Genomic DNA, 27,960 nt, shown 5'->3' with positions numbered 1-27,960 from the left:
GTTTAATTCCTTTAAAGCAAGGACAAATGACATTTATCAACAAGTGTTTTCAACAAGTGTTGTCAACAAGTGGTATTAACAAGTAACATCCTAAGTGGATGTTCAATATCCACAAAATGCCTAGATAGATATGCATGATCCCTAGATTAGGGCAAAACCAAACTTTACATCTCACAAAGACCAATAAGATGACTTGTATGTGTTTTAGTGCACATTAGATACAAGTGAGATGTTAGGATGATGAACAAAACTCAAGATATTGATTTAGTGCATTTTTTTGAGTTTTAAGTTCATCAAAACACATAGTTATGTGCTTTTCCCATCATTGGGAAAGCTAATGTACAAGTCATGTGCATTAAGCCCAAGGAATATGGTGGGATATTAGTTTTGAAATGTTTTTAAAAAAATAATTTTGGAAAACCTTGGTGAAAGCTATCTTTTGAGAGTAATCACCATTGAATAGTTAGACACAAACTTGAAGAAAACACTAAAGTTTTTGCAAGGTTTCAAGTTTGTGTCAATCTTTGAAAATATAAAGTATTTTCTTAGAAAACTATTTTTCCTTGATAGTATATACCCTAAATAATGTCTACACAAATTTTTACAATTTTTGGAAGTTTGTAGATTTTTCTAGGGGCTTCTGAAATTCACAGAAAGTGAATTTCAGCAACTATCAGACCTCAATCGATCACTCGATCGATTGAAGGGTCTCAATCGATAGGGCGATCGATTGAGAGCAAGCTTCTCGTGAACAGAAGTTTCCTGGATCGATCCACCGATCGATCCAGCCCTCCTGAATTGATCAGTGGATCGATTCAGCAAGGTTCAATCGATTGGAACCCAACTCCAATCGATCCAAGTTGCTGATTTTGGCTGGGAAGGTCTGATTTCAGCATCTTTGAACCTATTTTAGTCTAGGTAACCATTCCAAACCCCTGAAAATACATTTGTATACATAAAAAGAGTGTTTTCATGTGGAAAACAAGGATGGATTGGTTAAGGAAGGCTAAGTTGAAGTTTAGGTTGAGGTTTGTTTAAAATTTTGAATATTTGAACCTCAAAACTTCTAAAATTGGGTTTCCTAAAGTTTTTAGGGATTCCAAGTCATTGTTGGTGCAATGACAGGAGTTACCACCATGTCTTTAGGGGGAGGGACTCTTTAAAGACATGAAAATTATTTTTTATGAACCTTGGAAGGTGGTTAACCTTCCGTTAAGAACATGCTCAAGGTTGAGCGTTTGAACGTTAATGGGGAATGGATATCCTCATTGTTCAAGTGGTTTCAAGTGGATAATGCTCAAGGATGGGCATTTGCCTACTTAGGGGAAGAATGTAGGGTTAAGGATAATGAAGGGTATGGGACCTTCATTATCGTGTTGATCACAACGAGTGAAGTTGTGAACAACGATGAGCAACTCTTCAGGGAGAGAGTTTTCAACAAGTGAATTTGTTGATGTGTGCCCAAAAATGGGGAAATGGTTTGATGTGTGCCTGAAAATGAGGCAATGGTTTGATGTGTGCCAATAGGGGGAGAATGAAAGGGAGTAAGTTAGGCTTTCATTACCTAGAGGGAGTTTGCCCTCTTAGGGGGAGAATGAAGGGCTTAACTTATGTATTCATTACCTAGTGGCAAGAAGAAGGTTTAGGCTATGGGATTAGCCTAACTTACATGTTGGTATTGTCAAACATCAAAAAGGAGGAGATTGTTGGTGCAACATCCCTCAGGTCAAGGTTGACCTGGTTGACCAAGCTTGAGTCTTGGTTTGGGTTTCGATGTTTGACAATACAAGATTGATTGAAGAAGAGTCAAGTAGGTCAAGGATGACCAGATACTTGACAAGGAAGTCCTAACTGGGATGTTAGGCAGAAGGAAAGACCTAGTGAGTGAAGCTAGGCAGTGAGGAAAATCCTAGTAAGTGAAGCTAGGTGAAAATCCTGGTGAGTGAAGCCAGGTGAAAATCCTAGTGAGTGAAGCTAGGTGAAAGTCCTGGTGAGTGAAGCCAGGCAGAATGGAAGTCCTAGTGAGTAAAGCTAGGCAGATTGGAAGTCCTGGTGAGTGAAGCCAGAGACAGGGAAATCCAGATGGGTCAAGGTTGACCAGACATCTGGTGAAAGTCCAAGTAGGTCAAAGGATTGACTGGATACTTGGCACGGAGAGATCCAGATGGGACAAGGTTGACCAGACATTTGGTGAAAATCCAAGAAGGTCAAGGTAGTGACCGGATACTTGGCAAGATGAAGAAAAGTACCAAGTGGGTCAAAGGGAGTGACCGGACACTTGGTGAGGGAGTCCTAGCAGGTCAAGGGTGACCGGATGCTAGGCATGATGAACCAACATGTCAAGGTTGACCGGAGTTTTGTTTGGGAGGCTTGGGACTTGGTTTTGGGCAAAAACCAGAAGCCGAATCGATCAGCCGATCGATTGGCTGGAGCCCAATCGATCGGTCGATCGATTGGGGTGTCCCTGCGAGAAGCCTTCGTCCCAATCGATCAGTGGATCGATTGGGAGGAAGTCGCGAGCGCACAGAATGCCTTTGGATCGAACAGCCGATCGATCCAGAGGTCCCAATCGATCAGTGGATCGATTGGGAAGGTGTTGTATGTCGCGATAAGCCCTGGATCGATCAGCCGATCGATCCAGGCGAAATTCCAGAGATCAGAGGCGCTCTGGATCGATCCATGGATCGATCCAAAGCCTCCCCGATCGATTGGGAGCAATCCAATCGATTGTGATCCGACCGTTGGCGCAGATAAAGGCCGTTGGCGTGCGTCTTCTTCGGTAGAACTTCACCGATTCATCTCAGATCACTTCAGCGCTTCCACAGCTTCTCCACAAAGATCAGATCGCCAATTCTTGAAGGTTCTTGGAGGTTTTCCAAGTCAAGAGGCGGATCTACAGCTGAAGAAGAAAGCTAGGGTTAGAGTTTCTATACTCATTGTAAGCTTTTGCTTGTATTTGTGTATCCTTTCCCTTTCTTCTTGTAGTGTGAACTTGTAGGGCTTCTCCACCTTCGGTAGTTACCGAAAAGGAGTGTTTATTAGTGGAGGTGTGTGTGTGTGCGTGGATCCTTGGACTAGTCACCTCTTGTGAGGTGGATACCAAGTAAAATCCCAAGTGTTAGCGTTGCATGTTTTTGTTTCTTGTATTTCCTCTGCACATCTTTGAAGAAACAAGCAACGCCAACCACGAAGCACGCGACGAGCTATTCACCCCCCCTCTAGCTACTTTTCGGTCCCAACAATTTTGACCTATCTTTCCAAATGTTGGAAGAATGCCTATAGTTATACTCGATCCAACCGAGTTAACTAGGAATACTCAATTTAATTGAGTTGTACTCACCCATGCGTTGATAGGCGGGACCAAGATTGTCCCTCCGTACCCTACCAAGATAGTATGTGTTGCTCTGCTTTGGCAGATTCAACAACAACATGCGATCGAGGTAGTGGTAGGTATCACGGCATGGTAGGCATTACAAGTTAACGTGATTTAGATCTAATCTAAACGATGATGCGTATCATATACTCGATAGATATAATCTAATCGAAGGGTGCATCATGTGCACGACTTAGATCTAATCTAATCGTAAGGCACTAATTAATTACCTAATTAACTAGCATGCATCACATACACACAAAACAATTAATTAAATAATTAATCAAATAATTTTGTGATTATGTCATGGCCCTACTACGATCTTCTCAAGCCAATGAGAAGATCGGATGGTCAACCTAAGGTCAACAGCTTCTCAAGCTTCTTCGTTTGACCACCTAGTGTTGCTCGCGTCCTCCTCGTAACTCCGTCTCGTGTGGACCTTCCACCGCTTCAAAATTTACATTACAATTTTGAAACTCGAGTTACATTCGAGTCTAAATCTAATTTACAACCAGAATATAAGAGAAAAGGCACGACGCGCAGGTCGTGAAAATAAAATAAAATAAATACAGCACGCACATCACATAACGGCACGCAGGCCGTATTATGAATTACAACATATTTCCAAATCCAATTTGGGTCTTTGGGCCATGACTATCACAAAAATAATATATAATTCAGAATTATATATTTCTATAATTTTTCTGTAATTTTTCTATAATTTTTACGAGTACAATTTCCCGGCGGTTCTGTTTAGCGGTTTTCGGGCGCAATCGCGGAATGAATCCCCTTGCGGGGCCAAGGGCAGCGCCCCTACCCGCGATCTAACCATTGCGAGGGTTCCTTTGCGATCTAACAGCGCCTTAGCCCGCTGTCCCAAAAGGTTTTGGGGCGAAACTTGGCCGTTTTGGGAAAAACTTCTCGGTAGTCGAAACCTACAAGTGTCGAGACACTTGTGCTTCGCTTCTACGAGAAAAATACCCATAAAAACCATAAAAATCATAAATTTACAGAATATTATAGAACTGAAAAGTTTTCATAAAACACAAAATAAACTCGTATTCGTCTTCGCACGTGGCTTTGATACCACTGTTGGGTTTTTCGGGCCGCGAAAACCGCTTTTTCGCGTCGCGGAAACCCCGAATCACCCTAGCCAATGGATCCGTGCAAAGAAAAATTTCGAAAAACTACGAATACGAGTTTCACACTCTAGATCTACAGTAGAAAAGAATTATACCTTTGAAGCGTGCCCTCGCAAATCCCGCTCGTCCAACGGTACGCCGGATCTCGAAGTTGTCAACGTTGACAACTCTCTAGTGATATCCACACGAACAAGAAGTGTTCTCTAACACTCAAGGATGGAGAAGAGAGCACCACAAGTGTGCTAGCACTTCTTGGGCTCTCGGGTAGGATTTGTAAGGAAGAAAAAGAGAGGATGCAAAAAGAATCTCATACACTCAAGAAGTAGTATCCTCCTTTGTGACCTTCACTCTTCCTTATTCTCTTGGAACTCACTCAACCACCTTCTCCTTCCTTGAAAACTCTCGGCAACAGCAAGCAAAGAGGAGGAAGAAGCTAGGAAGAAGGAGGAGCAATTATGACACATGAATGCCACCCAATGAAAACCCCCTCCACCCTTTAGTGTGGCCGGCCACACACATAACTCCCTCATTTAATGTGGTCGGCCACATTAAATGGAATGGGAGGTGTAACCTCCATGAGGTGGCATACCTCATGAGGTGGAGATGATGTGGCAAGGTTAGTCATGCCATGTAGGATGAGTCAACCTTCATGATGTGGCAATGCATCAAGTCAAACTTGATGTTTCAACTTCCATTTAGTCAAGTCAAAATTGACCAATTCTCTTCCTTGTTGAGTCAAATCCAACCTTTGATTCAAGTCAATTTTAATTTAATGAATCTCAATTCATTAATATAAATTGACTCAATAAATCAAATTTAAATTAGACTCATTCAACAATTGAATCTAATTGAGTCTAACTCAATAAGTCTAATTTGAATCCAATCTTTGGTGCATCATATGAACCTAATCCAATTGGTTCATCATATGAACTCAATCTCCATCCACTTGTTCTTTGTGTGTGACCCAATAGGTTCTTGTAACGTTGGCAATGTTTCTAAACTCCTTTAGAAACATAAGCAATGAGCGGCATCTAGCAATACATCATTGCTACCCAAGTTACAAGAATGTTGAGATCCAACATCACCTTGTGACTACTAATTGTGACTCCTCACAATATGTGACATTGTCCTTCTATCCTAGACATCTAGATTGATCAATGTGAGGCATAGACTATGTCATCCTCTAATCAATCTAAATCTTGAACTCCAAGTAGACTCACTAGATCAAATGAGCTCAACATCTCATGTTGACTCATTTGGGCATGGCCATGCACTTCGTGGTCTAACTCTATCAAGAATACCGATGTCGCTCCCGTCATATGAGAGGGATAGATCCCATCTACATCACTCACATCCCTCTGCATAATTCGTTATATACCCAGTAATCGCCTTTATAGTCCACCCAGTTACGGGTGACGTTTGACGAAACCAAAGTACATAACTCCTTATATAGGGAACCATGATGACTTCAGGTCTAAGGACCAATAGTCATACTAATAGTCACATGAGAAAGTATATGACACTCATATAACGATCCATGATACTTTCTCATGGCGGGTCATTCAGTATTACATTCTCCAATGCATACCCATGTGTCAACTTGATATCTCCATATCCATGACTTGTGAGATCAAGTCATCGAGTTGACCTACATGCTAGTCTTATTGCATTAACATTGTCCCTGAATGTTAATACTTGACTAGGAATGATTTAAAGTTGTGCTCCCTATATCATCTCACTATCGATTCAACCAATCGATTGATATAGGTAAGAACCTTCTACTCAAGGACGTTATTATACTTAGTTTATTTGGCACCAATACAAGTAAGTATAATAACCAAACAAATACCTTTATTAATATAAGAATATGATACAATAAGTCCATAATACAATCATCAAATGATTGGCTCTAGGGCTCTAGCTAACACCAAATATAGGCCCCATGAAAATCTGCACACCCAAAAGAAAAACATACATCTCCCAAGCATGCTATATTAGATAGAACTAGAACCTTATTAAGATGAACTGAGTATGCATCACAAATTGAATCACATTCAATAAAATCAATTATAGGTTCCTTTACAAAATTTTCCAAAAGATCACTAGAAATACTAACCTTGCATTGTTGAGATGTACCTGAAAGTTCTAAACATGTGGATGTGACTTCTGAATCTTGTATTGGCTCTAGCTTTGACTCAAGTGGTGGTGCTTCTGAAAGTGATGATTCTTGGGGCTTTGCTTCCATTGCACAAGTCCCTACACATTGGTCCACAACATGTTCAATCCTTGCAACTCTCATAATCTCAGAAGGTTGTGTGGATAAAAGAGGTGATTCTTGAGATGTTGCTTCCACAACATAGCTCACTACATTTCCTTTCATAACATCATCATCAACACAAGCATCAAAAAATAAACAAACATCAATATCCTCAGTGGGAGATTGCAGTTTTAAGTTAATCTACCACATCATATTCATCATCTGAAAATTCAATTTCATCATAACACCCTGTAAACCTAGAAGGTAAATCTGAAAACTTGTTATCCACTACATTATCATCAAAATCCTCATATGAAGAGTCCTCATCTTCATATACGTCCAGAAATCTACATTCAACCATATTTGTAAAATACCAAAAATAGGTGAATATTAATAATGGAATTTTCTGAAATTTTTGGAAATTTTTCGGGAATTTTTCGGAGCTCGTATGGATGAGTTAACGGGGACAAGAACGGGACCCGGAAAAAGCCTGTTTAGGCTACCCTATTTAAGTGAGGAAATGTTTATATTTCCTTTTCCTTTTATATTTCTTTTTGCTTTATTCCTTTATTTGTTTTCTTCTTCTCTTCTTCGCCGAAAACCCGTGCCCTCTTCCCTTCTTCTCTCACGCCGAAGCCCTAACTGCCCACGGCAGTTTCTTCCTCCTCTCCTTTGCCGACGCCGGCGACCCATTCTCTGCCCTAGTCGAGCACACCGCCGACTGCCCCTATGCCTAGTTTCACTGCCCGGTGTTTACTCCGATCGCCGGTGCCCTAGCCTCTGCCTCCCGATCCCTCTTCCTTGCAGCGACGCCAACTACTCACCCGTGCTCTAGCACTGAAGTCGAACTCTAGTGCCCAATGCCATCTTGCCGGCCGAGGTTTATCTGTGCCCTAGCAGACTCCTTGCTTTCCGACACCTTCATTGTTCGGGGCCGATCGACTCTTATTCCTTCTTCTCGAGCCGTGCCAGAATTCTGTCGAGGCCTCTTTTCCGGCTGCAGGTACGACCCAGCGCTACTGCCACTTCTGTTTGAGTTGGCTTCGGACAGGAGCCAAGAGCCGAGCCCAAGTTTCACCTTGCGTGCCCTAGCTCTGAGCATTTCTTCCTCCTAAGCGCATTGGTGATACGATATTGTGACAGAAAGGTGAGGGTTTAGATCGTGATCTAGTGTTCTGTTCTTGTTCTATAGCTACTGTGGATCATATCATTATATCTGTATCTTTTGGTTTTTCAGATCCTTGATACAACAGATCGGCGATATTAAAGGTAAGTATTGTATCTAGCTGTGAATTGGGGCTTGATTTCTGTTTGGGTGTTGTTGCTTGATCGCACTTCGACCCGGAATCACAGCGGATTGGCTCACTCTGTTCTAACAGCTGCTTACCTTGAATTACAGCAGCAAACAACCCTTCATTGGCAACAAGAATGGTTGTGAATTGAGGTAAGGTATTGGGTTTTGATCATTTTGTCGATGGTTGATAGATAGGTTAATAACTAATGTTAACCTAGGTATATGTGTTGAATTAAGGAATGGATAAGATTATTAAATAGGTTTGGAGATTTTTATTTAGCTATATAGCTAAATACATTATCTATTTGATATTACAGGACTTTGACGTGAGACGCGTATCTCGACGTCGTGTTTGGATCAGATTGATCTTATTTCGATTGGAGGCGGGTACTTTTGACTTTTTGTCTTTGATATGCTTAGTAATGAAATTAACATGTTGCATTAATTGTGTTTCTTATCTATTTCGGTTAATCACTACCCAAATCTTGGTACATGCTTGATTGATTGATTGGTTTGCATCTTATGTATATTTTACCTGTTATACATGCTTGTAGGGGGTAGTGATATACCATGCTTCACCATGTTCAGGACCTAGGTTTTTATACCTTCTGTGTACCTTTGATTCGATATGATTCGTTGACATAGGGTGCACTTTTCTATATATATGGATTAGGTCAGGATGTTTATATGGTTATTGCCATGCATCATTTGCATGATTGCATGCTGTGCGATAGTCCGCTCCATTATTATTGAGCATATCGCCAGTTACATGGATCTGCACACACCACCACTCATGGGTTAGTGGTCGATTCAGGCAGAGTGTGTTGCAGCAGGGACTCTGTTAGGCACCGTTGGTCCGCTCATGGGTAGTATGACACAACGTGTTATCCGGCAGGGATTCCTCCCCGTCATCGTGTACCGAGAGTTGAGAGCATTGCGCTCCCCCATTTATGATTTGGGGTAGGAGGATAGGTTTACTCCGACAGCATCCCGTCCACTCGGTCACTCATCAGGAGTAGTGACGACAGAGTGCACGGTTGTCACAGCCCTACCCACTCGACCTCAATATTGTGTGAGATGATCGACTGGCGTCAGGGGTGACCAGGACGCATCATTGGCATCATATGCATGATGCATTTATTGCTTGTGTTTGTGTTTGCTGCATTTATATGCTGCATATTGTTTGGATACCTATGTTTGACATGCATACAGGATTTCCTTATCCCTCGGACTGTTTGACCTTATACTGAGGACCTGGTTAGTATAGTATTCTCCTGTTTACTTCAGATGCATTTTTTTATCTTTCTTATCAGGAGACTGTACGCATGATTAGTGCTAGGTGTTGTTTCTTTACTTTGCATATCAATTGTACCTACTGAGTGTTGGACTCACCCTGCCTCCATTGTTGTTATTTTCAGGTTGATGCTGTCCGGAGGGAGTTCCAGTCGCTAGTCCTCACTGCACGTAATGTTAGATCCTTGCAGACCTCGAGGATTTATTTACCATTTGGTTTGGTTTTTATTTGCTTATGTGTGTACTTGGTTATTTGGATACTTGGACATCGTATGTTTTTCTTTTGATATTGGTGGATGTCCTATTCGATATGTTTTTTACTACATGCCTGCCTGGACGGCAGAAGAGGTGAGGTTCGTCGGATTTGAGTTTTACGAGTGTAGTGGAGTAGGGTGGATTTCGAGTCAGTGTAGTATTGTGATTACTGTTATTAACTGCGTGGTTGTGACAGCCAGAGGCTGAATATCTATATAAACTGTGTGGTGATTGTTTTTATTTATTGTTATTATTCCACCTGCATGTGGCTGAGGTATATGGGTTATGTAGAAGATTCAGATTGTCCGTCGTACAAGGGAGATGCTGCCGAAATTTCTTCGGACAGGGACTTCTCTGGGGCGTGACAATTTAGTGGTATCAGAGCACAGTTATACGATCTTTTGTTTTCATATTTTGGATGTTTGGGATAACCTGATACCAATTTATTTACTGGGTATCAGAGCGCCAAGTTTGGCGATACTTGTTAGATTTTTGTATTATGGATTTTCGAGATTTATCTGATACCAATTTATTGGTATCAGAGCGGGTTATGATACCTGCTTTTGGTGTTCTGGAGATTTATTGGATACCTGTTGTTGGTATTCTGGGTATTTGGTTAGCCAGGTTTGCGAGTCAAACTGGGTATTTTCGGATTTTCGATATGGTTATGTTTCGGATTTCCGTTTCGGATTTATTTGGATTTCCGGCGATATTCTCGTTCGGAATTTTGAGGTCAAAAGTTGGGGATGGGACAGCAATGGAATATCTCTAGACGGCAAATAGGTATGATGTTTATTTATGATAGTTAGGACATCTATTAGCACTTTATCTTTATTACCTGTCTGGTTGTTGTAGCCATATTACATGTGATGGGTTAGCCACTGATCTTAGTCGACCCTCATAGAGATCAAGGATTATAGTCTCTAGTGATTTTTTTTATATCATACCATCAGTAGTTTTAGCTTCTGTTACTACTACTAGGAGATGGAGGCACATATCAGCCTCTGCTATTGTTAGCTGGGTAATGGATGATACCTATATATTCCTGTGGACTTAGCCAGGAGAGTTTTATACTCATATCTTTTGGATATTAGGGTACCTGGTACGATGGAAATTGGTCATTGGGGGTTACCATGTTTGATCATTGTTGAGAATGGTTTGAGGTTGAGGGATATTGTGAGATAAGATATTATGATATGTTGATTTCTAACGATTTATGAGAGTAAATGTTATGTGGTTGTCTGATGATCAATTACTAGATATTTGTTATGATGATCTATTAGTGGATAACTATTTTGATTATTTATATTTGGGTTGTCATTGATGGTGACATAGTGAGTGTCATTTATGATATTCACAGGTTTGATGATTATGGTTGGTGATCAGATTATAAATTGGGTGTTGGAGAGTTTTACGGTTGAATGTACCTATGAGATTTTAATAAATCTGGTTGGTTATGGATAGTTAACAGGATGAAAAAAAAAATTGATATATGCTTCCTCTGATATGGGATTATGTGGAAAAATAATGATTGATATTTTGAATGCTAACTTGCCCTCATGTGGAGTGGAGATTTATTCATCTGATATAGTGTGGGCTGATGTTTTTGAGGATAAAGATGAGAGTGTCTTGATGTTCTTAAATTCTGACTTTTCTTTTGGGTCGTACACATTTATACATATGATATTATGTGGTTGGATATACCTTAGTTGCTTGTGGAGGATTAAGGTATTCTTGATTAGTTAGTAGATGAATGATTTAGTTTTGTTGGTTGATCAGTAGAGGATTGTCATACTCTATTTTTAGAGGTTCGAACCTTTAGGTTATTTGTGCTTAGTTATGTATCTAGAGCACATTTGAGTACATGTTTTGTACTGACGTGAAAATGACTGATTTAGCCATATATCATTATTGGCTTGGATAGGTTATAAAGGATCGATGTATCCTATTCCATGAAGATTTTGACCGTGGATTGTATATACCTGGTGGGATAACTTGGAGGGTGCTTTTGGATATATGACCCCGCTGATGTAAGGAAGTGTAGAGCTACTTGCTTAACACTTATGGGATACAATCGTTACTAGTGTATACTGGAAGAGTACATTTGGATTTATGATGATAAAATTTTCCTCATTAGATATAGTCTTGGTAGTGTATGACATTGACTTGCAATGTTATACCATGGTGTGCAAATCTTTCTTGTCTGATACTAGCTCTTTTGAACCTATAGCAGGGTTGTTACTGTTGGTGCAGTAAGCATCCGACGATCGAACCTCAGTTTTGATAATGGCAAAGGGATTCAAAGTTAAGATTCCTTGTTATCTAACGTGGTTAAATAAGGTTTCAGGAAAGTCCTAACTGCGGTTAGGCAAGGGAAAATCCTAAGGGGGGGTAACCTTAGGTCCTAGGGGGTGGTAACCCTAGGTGAAGGAAAATCCTAAGGGGGGGTAACCTTAGGTCCTAGGGGGTGGTAACCCTAGGTGAAGGAAAATCCTAAGGGGGGGGGGGTAACCTTAGGTCCTAGGGGGCAGTAACCCTAGGTGGAGGAAAACCCTAAGGGGCGGCAACCTTAGGTCCTAGGGGGTGGTAACCCTAGGTGGAGAAAAACCCTAGGGGGCGGTAACCCTAGGTCCTAGGGGGTGGTAACCCTAGGCGGAAAGTCCAGTCGGTCTGGAGGACCGGACTGGCAACAGGTATATCTCCTGGGTGGAGTAGGTGAGGACGCGTACCCCGTAGAGGGAACAGTAGGCGTCGGGTCGACCTAGGGTTTCCGGTAGGAAACCCGAAGTCAGGCTCGGATAGTCCGGAGACTATCAATATCACTTCTATTATGCGTAATGTGCTAACTTTGTGCTGCAGGGTATATTTGGGATTAATGTATCTTGCAGGGACCAAAGTGCAAAGGTTAACCTCGGATGAACAGTGTCCGAGGCGCCTCCATGGAGCTTGGAGGCGCCCCGGGTGCAAAAGATGACCTGGCTGCGAAGCTTCAATGGAGGCGCCTTGAAGGGGGTTTAAGGCGCCTTGGAAGGCGCCTTGAGCAGGGTTTGAGGCGCCTTAAGCAGATGAAGTTCGACCAGATCAAGTTTGATCCGTGCGGAAGAATCGGCAGCATGGAGGCGCCTTGAACACCCTTTATAAGGGGGTTTCGACCAGCACTTCAGAAGATCAAGTCTTAAGTGATTCAAGTGCTACATGCTGCTCCAAACGACGTTCCGAAGTGCTGCTACTTGTGCCCGACGACCAGGAGCTCCGAATCTTCATTTCTTTGTCGTTGGTATAATTATTTACTGTCGTTCATTGTACTTCAATTTGTAATCTTTTATCGAGCTTATAGTTGTTGCCCACCGGAAGCGATCAAGGATCGCGGGCCTTCGAGTAGGAGTCGCCTTAGGCTCTGAACGAAGTAAACGACCGTGTCTCTGTGTTTGTGTTTATTTACATTTTCCGCTGCGTATTTTACTCCGATAGTTTTACGAATCGAACGAAATAGCCACGAGCGCTATTCACCCCCCCCCCCTCTAGCGCGGTCTCGATCCAACAGTTACTGGATGATTAGGCTGTTTTATTTAGGGTTGCTTTTGATTGATGTATTCATGCTTGATACATATGCATGAATTTTGTTTAGATATACCGTAACCCATGAGTGTTGTTAGCATAAGGTTGGTCTCTTTGATTGAGCTGGTATGCTGATTTTGCATGTCTATGTTGGATGTATATTATGATTGTTATGTGTTGTAAGAGTCCTGTGGTAGACTGTCCATTTGCAAGTAGTATATGTATCCATGTTCTGATATGGTTTGAAGGTTCCTTGTGCATTATAGATATGTAGTTCGGTGTATGTATCTGGATGTATTATTGAAGATATCTTGTTGATTAAATCCGAGATGTAGTATAAGTACATCGGTGGTGTTTTGATGGAGGCATTTTGTCGATTTAATCTGAGTTGGGATATGTACATATGTGTTTGGTGTGGTATCTGAGGTAACTTTTTGATTATGTTTGATTTGTGAGTGCACCTGGGTTTAGTATGCTTTATTGGAAGTATATGTTGGTTATACTCTTGGCATAGGTGAAGATATGTCATGTGAGTGTTGTTTGAGGTGTATTGTTGATTTTACCTACATTGATTTTGCACACGTGTTCGGTATGTATTGTTGGAGGGATCATACTGAATATACCTGAGTTGTGAGTATGTTTGGTGTATAATAATTGGAGGATTTTGTTGATCATACATATGTTGTGTGAGCATGTGTGCTAGGTGTATACATTGGTAGCAACATGATGATTCTACTTATACTGAATGCAGAATGTGGAGTGACTGCATTATGTCATTTGTTGAATTAACCCATCAACTAATTTTCCTATCAGTGGATGACCCACTAGGATGCTGATAGAGTTGATGATGGATTTGATTAGTTTCTAGGTTGTTATATCCTAGGCTAACCACAGCGAATTGTGGTAGAGAGATCTTGTACAGTCTCTAGCTGGATAGTTAGGTGCCTTGGGGTACTTAGGTATTGTTTTGTGGTGGAGCGTTGCTCCCACATATCACGGATTGCTGGTAGCGGAGCATTGCTCCTATATTTATTGCAGATACATATTTCAGATTATTTGTGGTGGAGTGTTGCTCCCACATATTGAGGATTTCTTGTGGTAGAGCGTTGCTCCCACATATGTGGTGTTTCCTGTGATGGAGCGTTGCTCTCACCCTGGAGGATTTATTCTTTGGTAATTTATGTTATTGATGATCAGATTTTTCGATTTATTATCGGAGATCTTATGGATAGGAATGTCTGTGATACGGACATTATGTGTCTTGGTTTTTGCCATATAGGCTTACAATGCCTTAGATGTTTTCAGGGACTCGATGATCCTGGTATGTCGAGGATGTTTGGATAGGTTTCCATTATCTTTGTGGACGATGTTGTGATCTATTACGGATCCGAGGTGAGTCACGTACACTACCTTTGCATAGATCTAGAGATGATTCGACGAGAACATCTATATGTGATTATCAGTAGTGCTGGTTTGGATTATCTTTTGTTATGATGTTTGGGACACACGGTCACCAGTAGGAGTGTACCGTGGTTCCACAGGAGATAGAGGTTGTTACCGTTGGGAGCAGCCGAAATCAGTGTAGGAGATCCGCAGTCTTTTGTGGCTCGCAGGATATTACAGACCTTTCGTCGAGGGTTTCTTCCGCATAGTTATGCTACTTTCACGCGTGACCATGAAAGGCGTGAAGTTTACTTGGACTGAGGATTGCAAGACCAGCTTCTAGGAGCTGAAGCGGAGACTAGTGTCGGCTTTGATTTTTGGTTTTTACCTTCGGAAGAGGACGAATTTATCCTCTATACCGACGCGTCCCTGTAGGGTATGGGTGCTGTTCTGAGGTAGCACGGTAGAGCGTTCTTATATGCTTATCGACAGTTGATGGAGCATGAGAAGAAATACCCAGTTCATGATCTAAAGTTGGCCGCTATTATTTTTGCCCTAAGGATTTGGCGGCATTACCTGTATAATATTACATTGGGATTCTCACTGACCATCAGAGTCTCAAATATCTGTTCATTCAGAAGGAACTTAATCTTCGACTGAGGAGATAGATGGAATTCCTGAAGGATTATGATTGTATCATTAGCTATCACCTGGGAAAAACTAATGTGGTTGCCGATGCACTTAGCTAGAGGTCCAGAGGGACTTTAGCTTGCCACCGAGTTGTGGTCACAGATTTGATTCAGGGTTTCTCCGAGTTAGACCATGAGGAGAAGGGACAGACAGAGCAGGGTATTCTTGTTACCATAGTTGCTCAGTCGTCGATCAGGACGAGAATCCGAGAGACCCAGTTGTTGAGACCTCATAGAGCTCAACGTGAGGCAAAGTGGTCCATATTATCAGACAGAGGATGTCAGAGGCATAAGACTGCCAGAAGTGTTATGCTGATCGGAGTCGGAGACCCTTAGAGTTCTCCATTTGCGACCAGGTATTTCTAAGAGTTTCACCCACAAAAGGGGTGAAAAGATTGGCCTCAGAGGTAAGCTAGCTCCGCGATACATTGGACCTTTCCAGATCTCGAAAAGGATTGGAGCAGTAGCTTATCGGCTGGCACTATTGCCGTCCTTGGCAGGCGTTCACGCCGTATTCCACGTATCTACGCTGAGGAGATACGTACCCGATCTGATACATGTGTTGATAGATAATCTCAGTTCTCCTTTCAGCCTGACGTCACCTATGAGGAGTATCCGGTATGGATTCTAGACCGGAAAGAACGTCAGTTGCGGAATAAGACTATCCGGCTGGTTAAAGTCGGATGGCAGCATCATTCGGACGAGGAGGCTACTTGGGAGCTCGAGGATACGATTCGAGCTCGATATCCCCATCTTTTCACATGAGGTATGTGATTTAATTCACCGTTCAGCAATTATAATCGTTACCGGTTATTAATACTTGCTGGTGGTAGATACTGAAATTTAGGGACCAAATTTTTATTAGTGGGGGAGAATGTAAAATACCGAAAATAGGTGAATATTAATAAGGGAATTTTCTGAAATTTTTGGAAATTTTTCGGGAATTTTTCGGATCACGTATGGACGAGTTAACGGGGACAAGAACGGGACCCGGAAAAGCCTGTTTAGGCTACCCTATTTAAGTGAGGAAATGTTTATATTTCCTTTTCCTTTTATATTTCTTTTTGCTTTATTCCTTTATTTGTTTTCTTCTTCTCTTCTTCGCCGAAAACTCGTGCCCTCTTCCCTTCTTCTCTCACGCCGAAGCCCTAACTGCCCACGGCAGTTTCTTCCTCCTCTCCTTTGCCGACGCCGGCAACCCATTCTCTGCCCTAGTCGAGCACACCGCCGACTGCCCCTATGCCTAGTTTCACTGCCCGGTGTTTACTCCGATCGCCGGTGCCCTAGCCTCTGCCTCCCGATCCCTCTTCCCTGCAGCGACGCCAACTACTCACCCGTGCTCTAGCACTGAAGCCGAACTCTAGTGCCCAATGCCATCTTGCCGGCCGAGGTTTATCTGTGCCCTAGCCGACTCCTTGCTTTCTGACACCTTCACTGTTCGGGCCCGATCGACTCTTATTCCTTCTTCTCGAGCTGTGCCAGAATTCTGCCGAGGACTCTTTTCCGGCTGCAGGTACGACCCAGCGCTACTGCCACTTCTGTTTGAGTTGGCTTCGGACAGGAGCCAAGAGCCGAGCCCAAGTTTCACCTTGCGTGCCCTAGCTCTGAGCATTTCTTCCTCCTCAGAGCATTGGTGATACGATATTGTGACAGAAAGGTGAGGGTTTAGATCGTGATCTAGTGTTCTGTTCTTATTCTATAGCTACTGTGGATCATATCATTATATCTGTATCTTTTGGTTTTTCAGATCCTTGATACAACAGATCGGCGATATTAAAGGTAAGTATTGTATCTAGCTGTGAATTGGGGCTTGATTTCTGTTTGGGTGTTGTTGCTTGATCGCACTTAGACCCGGAATCACAGCGGATTGGCTCACTCTGTTCTAACAGCTGCTTACCTTGAATTACAGCAGCAAACAACCCTTCATTGGCAACAAGAATGGTTGTGAATTGAGGTAAGGTATTGGGTTTTGATCATTTTGTCGATGGTTGATAGATAGGTTAATAACTAATGTTAACCTAGGTATATGTGTTGAATTAAGGAATGGAGAAGATTATTAAATAGGTTTGGAGATTTTTATTTAGCTATATAGCTAAATACATTATCTATTTGATATTACAGGACTTTGACGCGAGACGCGTATCTCGACGTCGTGTTTGGATCAGATTGATCTTATTTCGATTGGAGGCGGGTACTTTTGACTTTTTGTCTTTGATATGCTTAGTAATGAAATTAACATGTTGCATTAATTGTGTTTCTTATCTGTTTCGGTTAAGCACTACCCAAATCTTGGTACATGCTTGATTGATTGATTGGTTTGCATCTCATGTATATTTTACCTGTTATACATGCTTGTAGGGGGTAGTGATATACCATGCTTCACCATGTTCAGGACCTAGGTTTTTATACCTTCTGTGTACCTTTGATTCGATATGATTCGTTGACCTAGGGTGCACTTTTCTATATATATGGATTAGGTCAGGATGTTTATATGGTTATTGTCATGCATCATTTGCATGATTGCATGCTGTGCGATAGTCCGCTCCATTATTGTTGAGCATATCGCCAGTTACATGGATCTGCACACACCACCACTCATGGGTTAGTGGTCGATTCAGGCAGAGTGTGTTGCAGCAGGGACTCTGTTAGGCACCGTTGGTCCGCTCATGGGTAGTGTGACACAACATGTTATCCGGCAGGGATTCCTCCCCGTCATCGTGTACCGGGAGTTGAGAGCATTGCGCTCCCCCATTTATGATTTGGGGTAGGAGGATAGGTGTACTCCGACAGCATCCCGTCCACTCGGTCACTCATCAGGAGTAGTGACGACAGAGTGCACGGTTGTCACAGCCCTACCCACTCGGCCTCACTATTGTGTGAGATGATTGACTGGCGTCAGGGGTGACGAGGACGCATCATTGGCATCATATGCATGATGCATTTATTGCTTGTGTTTGTGTTTGCTGCATTTATATGCTGCATATTGTTTGGATACCTATGTTTGACATGCATACAGGATTTCCTTATCCCTCGGACTGTTTGACCTTATACTCAGGACCTGGTTAGTACAGTATTCTCCTGTTTACTTCAGATGCATTTTTTTATCTTTCTTATCAGGAGACTGTACGCATGATTAGTGCTAGGTGTTGTTTCTTTACTTTGCATATCAATTGTACCTGCTGAGTGTTGGACTCACCCCGCCTCCATTGTTGTTATTTTCAGGTTGATGCTGTCCGGAGGGAGTTCCAGTCGCTAGTCCTCACTGCACGTAGTGCTAGATCCCTGCAGACCTCGAGGATTTATTTACCATTTGGTTTGGTTTTTATTTGCTTATGTGTGTACTTTGTTATTTGGATACTTGGACATCGTATGTTTTTCTTTTGATATTGGTGGATGTCCTATTCGATATGTTTTTTACTACATGCCTGCCTGGACGGCAGAAGAGGTGAGTTTCGTCGGATTTGAGTTTTACGAGTGTAGTGGAGTAGGGTGGATTTCGAGTCAGTGTAGTATTATGATTACTGTTATTAACTGCGTGATTGTGACAGCCAGAGGCTGAATATCTATATAAACTGCGTGGTGATTGTTTTTATTTATTGTTATTATTCTAGCCGCCTGTGGCTGAGGTATAAGGGTTATGTAGAAGATTCAGATTGTCCGTCGTACAGGGGAGATGCTGCCAAAATTTCTTCGGACAGGGACTCCTCTGGGGCGTGACAATATTGGTGTCACAGAATCTGCCAAAGTCTTCATTTTCATTGACCCTCACTAGCCTTTGTGGAAAAGGAACCTTTAGTGAAGGTCTTGGGAAAGGTACTTCCTTTTTTCCATACTCCCTTTGAGCTTGTGGAGGAGGTCCAACTTGCTTATCTTGTGTTGGTGTCATCAACCGTTGAAGAAAAGGTACTTGTGGCCTTTGGGAACTTCTTGGAGTAATGAACTGAGTTCTTAAGGTCTTCTATTGTTCTTCTCCTCAATCCTAAACAAATCTTTCTTCAGAAGTTCTTCATGATTCTTACCACTTCTCAACTTAATATCATTATCAGTTACTCTAAATCTTATCTGTGTAGGAGGAAGGTCTTCCTTGAACCATTTTGAAACTATGCTATTAATCTTTTCCTCCAAATGTTTGAACTCCTCATTCTGTGACTTCTGAATTTCGACATTCTTGGGTGGTTGAACTGTATTTTGTTTGACAGGTTCTCTTGTATATATGGCTTGTATTTCTTGAATTTCTGAGGGAGATTCCATCCAACTTTTGCTCGACGATCCATGGAGGTTCAATGCCACTTGATCAATTAATGTATAATCTTCTTCTATGCTCTTGTCCATAAAAGAACCTCCAGCTGATGAATCTAACAAACACTTATCTGAAAAAGAAATTCTCCTATAGAATATGTGTAGAATCAACCATTTCTCCGAACCATGATGAGGGCATTGTCTTTGTAGACTCTTGAATATGTCCCATGCTTCAAATAATGATTCTCCATACGCCTGAGCAAAATTTATGATGCAATTTCTCATATAAATTGTTCTTCTTGGAGGAAAAAAATGATTCAGAAATTGCTGCTCCAATTGTTCCCATGCTTTGAGGACGGAGAGAATATAACCAAGTCCTTGCTTTATCCTTGATACTGAAAGGAAATGCCATCAACCGAACTGCATCTGCTAATACTCCTTCACAATTCACCATATCACAAAGCTCTATAAATGTCAGAAGGTGCAGATAAGGACTTTCTGATGCTTCTCCTCCAAATTTGTAACCTTGTATCATGGAAATTAACTCTGGGTATAGTTGGAAACTTTCTGCTTCAATATGAGGCTGCACAATAGGAGATAAAAATCTTGCAGAAATGGGTGCAGAAAAATCTCTTAAGGCCCTGCTTGACATGTTAGTGCTCATGGATATCTAAAAAAAATTATGAGAAAAAATTAAAATGAAGAATTAAAGACAAGAAATAAAATGCTATATGAAAAACAAGAAAGACAATGTAGAATTTAAATTGCAAGAAAAAAAATGTAATGTTTTTTTTATTATGTATATGGAAAACAAATTATAATATAAAATGGAAAAACACAAACTATTCAAAAGTCTAGGTTAACTAAATTGCTAATATACTAATGTTAAAGCGAACAGTCCTCGGCAATGGGGCCAAAAACTTGTTACGTTACTACAAGTATACGGTTTCGTCATCGGTAATATATAAGATTTGTCAAATCCACAGGGACTGTTGATTAAGCACTAGAGATGTCGCAAAGTGAGTTATCTAGACGGTCAAAAGTTGGCTTTGGCGCTTGCAAACTAACGAGAGTGATTTAAGAGAGAAGGAGAAGGTTGAGAAGAAGAAAGAGGAGAGAGAGAATTGACGTCCGGAAATACTACATTATAATACTGGGAGATACTAGGATTCTAGGATTTCGGTTTCATTATAATACTAGGGGATACTACATGGATTGCTTAGTCTCTATCCTCTATGTCCATGCTCTTGCAGGAAGTTAGATTGGTCGGTATCCCTAAGTATCATGTAGAGACGATTCTTGTGAAATCCTGTAATGGTTAACCCCCCTGTCATGAGGGCACCTCGGTAGATCACTGGGATACACATCCAGTAAATAACAATAAGGATAAGGGTAGAGGTTTAATACGGTTACCTACTTCCTTATGGAGGAATTGCCTCTCCTTTCAAGAGAATTTCCTAGACGTTCGTGAACGGGTTACCCTTGCTAGGGCCCCTCGAGTATATGATCTAGGGCACTCTCGCTACAAGAGCAGCAGTTCCTAAGAGATTGTTTCTCCTTTTAATGGAACATCTTAAACATCCAGAAAGGGTTACCCCTATCACTAGGGTACCTTAGTCAATACGCTCTAAGGCATCCCCTTGCGGGATCAACAAACCTCCACATCAATCAATCAAAGCATAGAAATATAAACATGTCACATTCACAACTCATCAAGCATGAACAAGGCATTAACAAGTCATTGAATAGAAATATAGCGAATCTATATAGTTCTGCATCTCCATCATATTACAAATACTTCCTAATCCTAGAAGAGGATGTCTACTCCATTGTGGGGGAAGAACAACCCCAAAACATAAAGAAGAACATACGTACAACCTTTGATATGAGAAGGAAGGGAAGAAACGATGTTTGCCGAGATTTTCGATGTCTTGGGGATGCCTCTTTGCTCTGGAGATGGACGGAAAGTCAAGGGACGACGGTGAATGAAGCTCTAGGATTTCCCCCGAAGGAGAAAACCCTTTCCCCAAGAGAGGGACAAAGTCCTCAAACCAAAGATTCCCCCATAAGTAGGTTTATTAACCCTTTTATAAGCTAGGGTACGGGTGCCGCACAGGCCACGCCACGGCCGTGTGAGTTGACACGATCGTGTACATCTTCTGCACTGGTCGAGTGGCACAGCAGTGTGAGTTGACATGGCCATGTACATCTTCTACACTGGTTGAGTGGCATGGCCATGTGAGTTGACATGGCCGTGTACATCTTCTGCTCTGGATACACCGCACGGCCGTGCAAATTTGTCACGGCCATGCGAATTTGTCACGGCCGTGCATCAAGGCCATGCTGACTTGTAAGCCATTTTAGTGCCTCTTAAATTGGTATTCTTGAGATATGGTCTTCATGAAAGTTGTAGATCTTGAAGTTACCTACAATTTGGTATAAAGAACAGCCCAAAATTCCAAAGGACCACAAATTTATGCCTATTTTACTCTTGGTGTGCAGTGCAGGATTTGACACGGCCGTGTGCCAAGGTCGTGTCTCATAGAAACGAACTTTAGACCTTCAAGACTTGGTTTTCTCTGGTTGAATTCTTCATAAGAGTTGTATATCTTGAAGTTATCTACATTTTGATATTTGGGACGGCTTATAATTCCAACTGACCAGAAGCTTATGCTCATTTTACTTTTGGTCTGCAGTGTTAGAAATTCCACATAGCCTTCACACATCCGTGTGGCATTCACACGGCCTCAACACGCCCCCCACACGGCCTCCACACGATCGTGTGGGTTCCACACGGCCAGAACATGAAGAAAACTCAGTATTCGCCTGCCCGTGACACTCTAGAAGCTCTAGACTTCATGTAGGCTTAGTTTTTGCTCCAAATCACGTCCTATCAATCAAAACAAGCAAAGAGCATATCTCCGAACAAATATAATGGAAGTATGACATTATAATGAAATAGAATGCAATAAACATAGAATATGCTAATGAAATACAAGTAGATGTGCGTCCAAACATGCATAAATGATCATAAGATCTACGCACATCAACTACATAACTGGGTAACATTCTAATGGACTCTAATCTAGCTACTGGGGCATAAGTTTCATCATAGTCAAGTCTTTCAACTTGACTAAATCCCTTAGCGACTAGCCTAGCCTTATTTCTAGTAATTTTCCCAGTTTCACTTAGTTTATTTCTAAATACCCATTTTGTTTCTATTCCTTTTTTATTTTTGGGTGGTGGTACTGAGTCCCAAACTTCATTTCGCTCAAATTGAGCTAGTTCCTCCTGCATAGCTATGACCCAGTCTGGGTCAAGTAAGGATTCAGCTATGATTTTAGGTTCGATTTTTGAAATTAAAGAAATTTGACTTAGGTTTCTAAAGGATGACCTAGTTTGAACCCTTATGTCTGGATCACCTATTATCTGGTCAGTTGGATGATTTGAGTTGACTCTTATGGTTCTAAGAGGTTGATTTTCTTGAGTTCTTTCTTCCTCTTCATGATTTAAGTCTTGTTTAGTTCCTTCTTGATTACTACTGCTTTGAATGAACTTAATTGGCTGAAGTTGGGTTTGATCTAAGTTTGGTTTGGATTCCTCAAATTTACATTGGTGATTTCTTTAATTCTTAATATAACCTTATTATATATTCTGTATCCCCTACTGTTGAGTGAATATCCCACAAAAACTCCATTTTCTACTTTAGAAGTAAATTTTCCTAAATGTTCCCTTGTGTTTAAGATGAAGGCTGGGCACCCAAATACTTTAAAATATTTTATATTGGGTTATTTATTATAATAAACTTTGAAAAAGGTTTTATTATGTACTTTATTTAGGATTGTTCTATTTTTCACGTAGCAAGCTGTACTAACAACTTCTGCCCAAAAATATTAGGGAAGATTATATTCATTTAACATAATTCTAGAGGCTTCAAGTAAAGTTCTATTTTTTCTTTCTACAATCCCATTTTATTGAGGAGTTTTAGGGCATGAAAACTCGTGATGATAGTCATTTTCAAGACAAAATTTATTAAAGTTATGATTTTTAAATTCTCCTCCATTATCACTTCTAATTCTCTTAATTTTAAGATCTTTTTCATTTTCAACTTGTTTACAAAAGTTTGTAAAAATCAAAGGTTCCATCCTTATTTTTTAAAATTTTTACCCAAGTGAACCTAGAGTAGTCATCTATTATTACTAGACAATATAAACTACCATTTATTGATTTGATCCCATGGGAGTCAAACAGGTCTAGATGCAAGAGTTCTAGTATTAAATTGGTTTGAGATTGATTAATTGGTTTGTGGGTAGATTTTGTTTGTTTACCTTGTTGACAAGCATTACATATGGTTGAGTCTAAGTTAGGTAATTTTGGTAAGCTCTAACTAATCCATTTAATTTTCTTATATTTTTGAAATTTGTGTGTGACATTCATCTATGCCATAACCAAGTTTCTGATGGTGTGGGAAGCATCCAACGATCGAACTCAAGTTTTGATAATGGCAAAGGGATTCAAAGTTAAGTTTAATTGTTATCTAATGTGTATGATTGAGTGTTTCAGGAAACTCCTAGCTGCGGTTAGGCAAGGGGAAAACCCTAGGGGGTGATAACCCTAGGTCATAGGGGGCAGTAACCCTATGCGGAAAGTCTTGGCGGGTCGAGGGCTTCAGGAAAAAGTCCTAGGGGGTGGTAACCCTAGGTGGAAAGTCCTGGTGTCGCGAACCAGGTGGAAAACTGGATGAGCCGGGAAGCGGGAGTCCAGCAGAAAGTCCGGAAGCATCGAGTGCCGAGCAAAAGTCCAGTCGATCTAGAGGATTGAGCTGGCATTAGGTAACTCTCTTGAGAGGAGTAGGTGAGGACGCATTCTCTGCAGAGGGAACAGTAGGCGTCGGGTCGACCTAAGGTTTTTCGGTCGGAAATCCGAAGTCAGACCCGGACAGTCTGGAGACTGTCAAATTTATTTCTATATATTATCGTTTGTGTTCTAACTTTGTTTTATAGGAAACTAATATTTTTATGCAGGGTTAGGTCTGACTGGGATCGGTCGACCGAACCCCCAAGCCAGCAGATCAAACTTCCAGAGATTGGACCAGGCTCGACCAGAGGATCGGTCGACCGAACCAAGGATCAGCGTCGACTAGATTAGGCCAGGTTGATCGGGTCAGAGGAGCTAATCGGTCGACCGAACGAGGGGATCGGTCGACCGAACCAAGGATGAGACTTGACCAGATCGAAGCGAGGCGAGCGGATCAGATGGGAGAAGACCGTCTGATCGTCGACAGAACGCAGGGATCGGTCGACCGATCTGCCTCGGGTCAAGCCTGATCCCGAAACTTGGGGATCTGGATCAGCTTCACATAAGCTATAAAAAGGAGCCTCGGAAGCAGCCGAAAAGACATCTCGAATAAAACAACCTATGCTCTTTCGTGTGTTGCTACAAACGCTCCAACAACGCTCTGCTACTCCAACGAATTAAAGCTCCAAAGTTCTTTGTTCTCGTTTCGTTGGTATAGTTTTTTTATTGCACTTAACTTTAATTCAAATTGTAATCATCTTTTTTGATATTATAGTTGTTGCCCACTGAAAGTGATCAACGATCGCGGGCCTTGGAGTAGGAGTCACCCTAGGCTCCAAACCAAGTAAATTCTTGGTGTCCTCTGTCTTTTGTGTGTTTGTGTTCATTCCTTTTATCTTTCCGCTGCTTTAACTCGATACATTTTTTACGATTCGGAAACATGTGAAATAGCCACGCTATTCACCCCCCCCCCCCCCCCCTCTAGCACTTTCGATCCAACAATTGGTATCAGAGAAGGGTAGCTTTGATTTGGTGCAACCACCAATCAAGCAATTTTTCGTGGTATTTTCAATTTTTCGGAGTCGACTGGAATTAGTATAATTACTATATTCCGATCTATTTCTTGTTTGAATCGATTTTTCTCGAAGTTGGTGCAACACCACTCGAGTTCGTTTTTCCTTTATACATCCTTCACTACTAATCTAAGACCTAGTCTTGGAATAGATTCCCTATCTTTGTGTGCAGTTTTAAAATGACACTTCAAGAAGGTTATAGCACCGCTCGACCACCGCTCTTCACTGGAGACGACTTCGGGTACTGGAAGGGTCGGATGGAGGCATATCTCCAGACTCATTTTGAAGTCTGGATGATTGTCAAAACCGGGCTCTAACTACCAACTAACAGCGTCGGCAAACAACTACCATATGAGGACTGGGACGCAACACTGATAAAGAAAGTAGAAGCAAACGTAAAGGCTACTTGCATACTCCAGTGTGGTCTGACAAAGGAGGAACTTAACAGAGTAGGACCGTCCTCAAGTGCAAAGGAGCTATGGGAAAAGCTAATCGAGCTACATGAGGGTACATTAGAAGCTAAGGTAAGTAAGCGAGATCTGCTTTTCAATAAATTATATAACATTAAAATGCAGGAAAATGAGACGGCTAGTCAACTCCACGCCCGGATTCAAGATCTACTCAACGGGCTTCACGCGATCGGACAGAAAGTGGAGAACCGCTATATATTGAGGTATGCTTTAAACGTCTTCCCGAGAAATGCCTTGTGGGCATCCATGGTAGATGCCTACAAGGTTTCTAAAGATTTGTCTTCCATTAAATTAGATGAACTTTTCTCTAAATTTGAATTGTATGAGTAGACTAATGCACGCCCGGTCGAGAAGGGTATAGCTCTCGTTGCAGGTACTAGCAAAATGTGTGAACCGAGATCGAGGCGCAGAACCGAACAAGAGTCAGAAGAAGAACTTGACTCTGACGATGAAGACGACAAACTTACGACTGAGCTCGTCAACCTAGTAAGGAAACTCTACAAGAAAAAGAAAGGCTTCACCAAGAAAGATCTCAAGAAGGCAATTCAATCCAAGGAGGCTCAAGCAAAGTCAAAAGTAAAATTTGAAGTGACATGCTACGGCTGCAATCAGAAGGGGCACATCAAAGCCAATTGCCCAAATCAAAAGGACGCAAAGAAGCATCAACGGAAAAAGAAGGCTCTGAAGGTGACCTGGGATGAGTCATCCTCGGAAGAGTCCGACGACGAAGAACTCGAACAGACGAGTTTTCTCGCGATGACAACTCGGAAGTACATTCAAGAATCCAGAAGCGAGGACGAATCGGAAGTTGAGTCCGAGAGAAGCCACGGATTCGTATCTGTTTCTAAAGGGCCTGACCTCGCTGTAAGTATGGCTCAAGATGAGGAGGAGCAACCGGAAGGTGATGAGCACTCAACTTCCGAAGAGGAGAAGGATAAAGAAATGTCATCCACTAGTGTGGATGAGGATACATCCTCAAAGGTTGAAGAAGAATCCAAGACAAGTGAAGAAGAAGAAGAAGTCTTGGAAATCAACCTAGTGAGCACCTCCACCGAAGCAAAATCAAAATCACATTGTGTTCTTCGGGTGCAATGAAAGGGGGCACTACAAAAGTAGATGTCCTATGGGTAAGAAGAAGGTATCTCCTAAACTCAATTCAATTCATTTTGAATCTAATTTGAGTTGTAGGAAGAAGAAGAAGAAAACGCATATAGTGTGCTTCACGTGTGGTGAGCGAGGTCACTACCACACCAAATGCCCAAGGAAGAAAGAAATCAAAAAGTTGGCGCATTTGAAGAAGGAGGAGAAGAAGTGGAGGAAGAATGGAGTCTCATGTCAAGGGGGAGCTCCAAAGGTAAAGGGTAAGGTAAACCCTAATTTAAATTTGAAGTCAAATTTAAATTCCTCCATGCATGCTAGGAATAATTGCTATTATTTACCCATGCATAACTTTGGATTTAAATATCATGATAGGAATAGGATATGATAACTCTAGAAATGGTAGACCTAAGGAGACCCAAGGCATTAATCCCAAGAAGGGAAGACATATGCCTATAAAAATGGGTAGGTCTAGGAATGTCCAATATGGACATGTTGACTCTAGCTTTAGGAACCTAGAAAGGGAAAATCAAGCTTTGAAGGCAAAGCTTGATAAGTTGGAAAAAACCCTAGAAAGATTCAATGTTGGATCTAAGGGTTTAGGTATGGTGTTGGGTAGTCAAAGACCCAACAATGATAGATCGGGTTTGGGATACCGATCTAGCATCTCCAATGCTAAGGGAAAGTCTTATGCTAGGGTTGCATATGACTATAGCAAGGAGAAGTCAATAAATGGCAAGGGAAAGCCATTTAATGGTAAGAAGAAATTAACCAAGGACAAGGTGTCCAAAGTTAAGAAGGTTAGGTTTGTAGGCCAAGTGTCACCGGAGGTGCACCGATGTGGCCTAGCAATTGTAGATGAGTCACCTAGGGAGGTGGCTAAGGCTAAGGGCTCTAGGGGGAGCTCAAAGAGTCAATTTGGGACCCATGGCAAATGGATCTTAGGTGTGTACTACTTGGGAGTCTAGAGGAGCCATGGAGTGTGCCAAATGGTTTGGAGACAAACTTGAGTCTCAAACCTAGGGATTTTGCACACATG

At 41.6% G+C, this 27,960-nt stretch overlaps 1 non-coding gene across 1 annotated transcript; it reads left to right on the top strand.

Annotated features, from left to right (window-relative positions):
• Nucleotides 1–19,664: 19,664 nt before the first annotated feature.
• Nucleotides 19,665–19,771, top strand: LOC121978833. The gene has a single exon (XR_006111174.1). It is a non-coding gene; the product is annotated as a small nucleolar RNA R71 (small nucleolar RNA).
• The last annotated feature ends 8,189 nt before the right edge of the window (nucleotides 19,772–27,960 follow it).

The sequence above is a fragment of the Zingiber officinale genome, chromosome 4B, assembly GCF_018446385.1.
Source record: "Zingiber officinale cultivar Zhangliang chromosome 4B, Zo_v1.1, whole genome shotgun sequence".
In the NCBI taxonomy this organism is placed as follows: domain Eukaryota; kingdom Viridiplantae; phylum Streptophyta; class Magnoliopsida; order Zingiberales; family Zingiberaceae; genus Zingiber; species Zingiber officinale.
The sequence above is the reverse complement of the archived record's forward strand: the minus strand, read 5'-3'. Positions and strand labels throughout refer to the sequence as shown.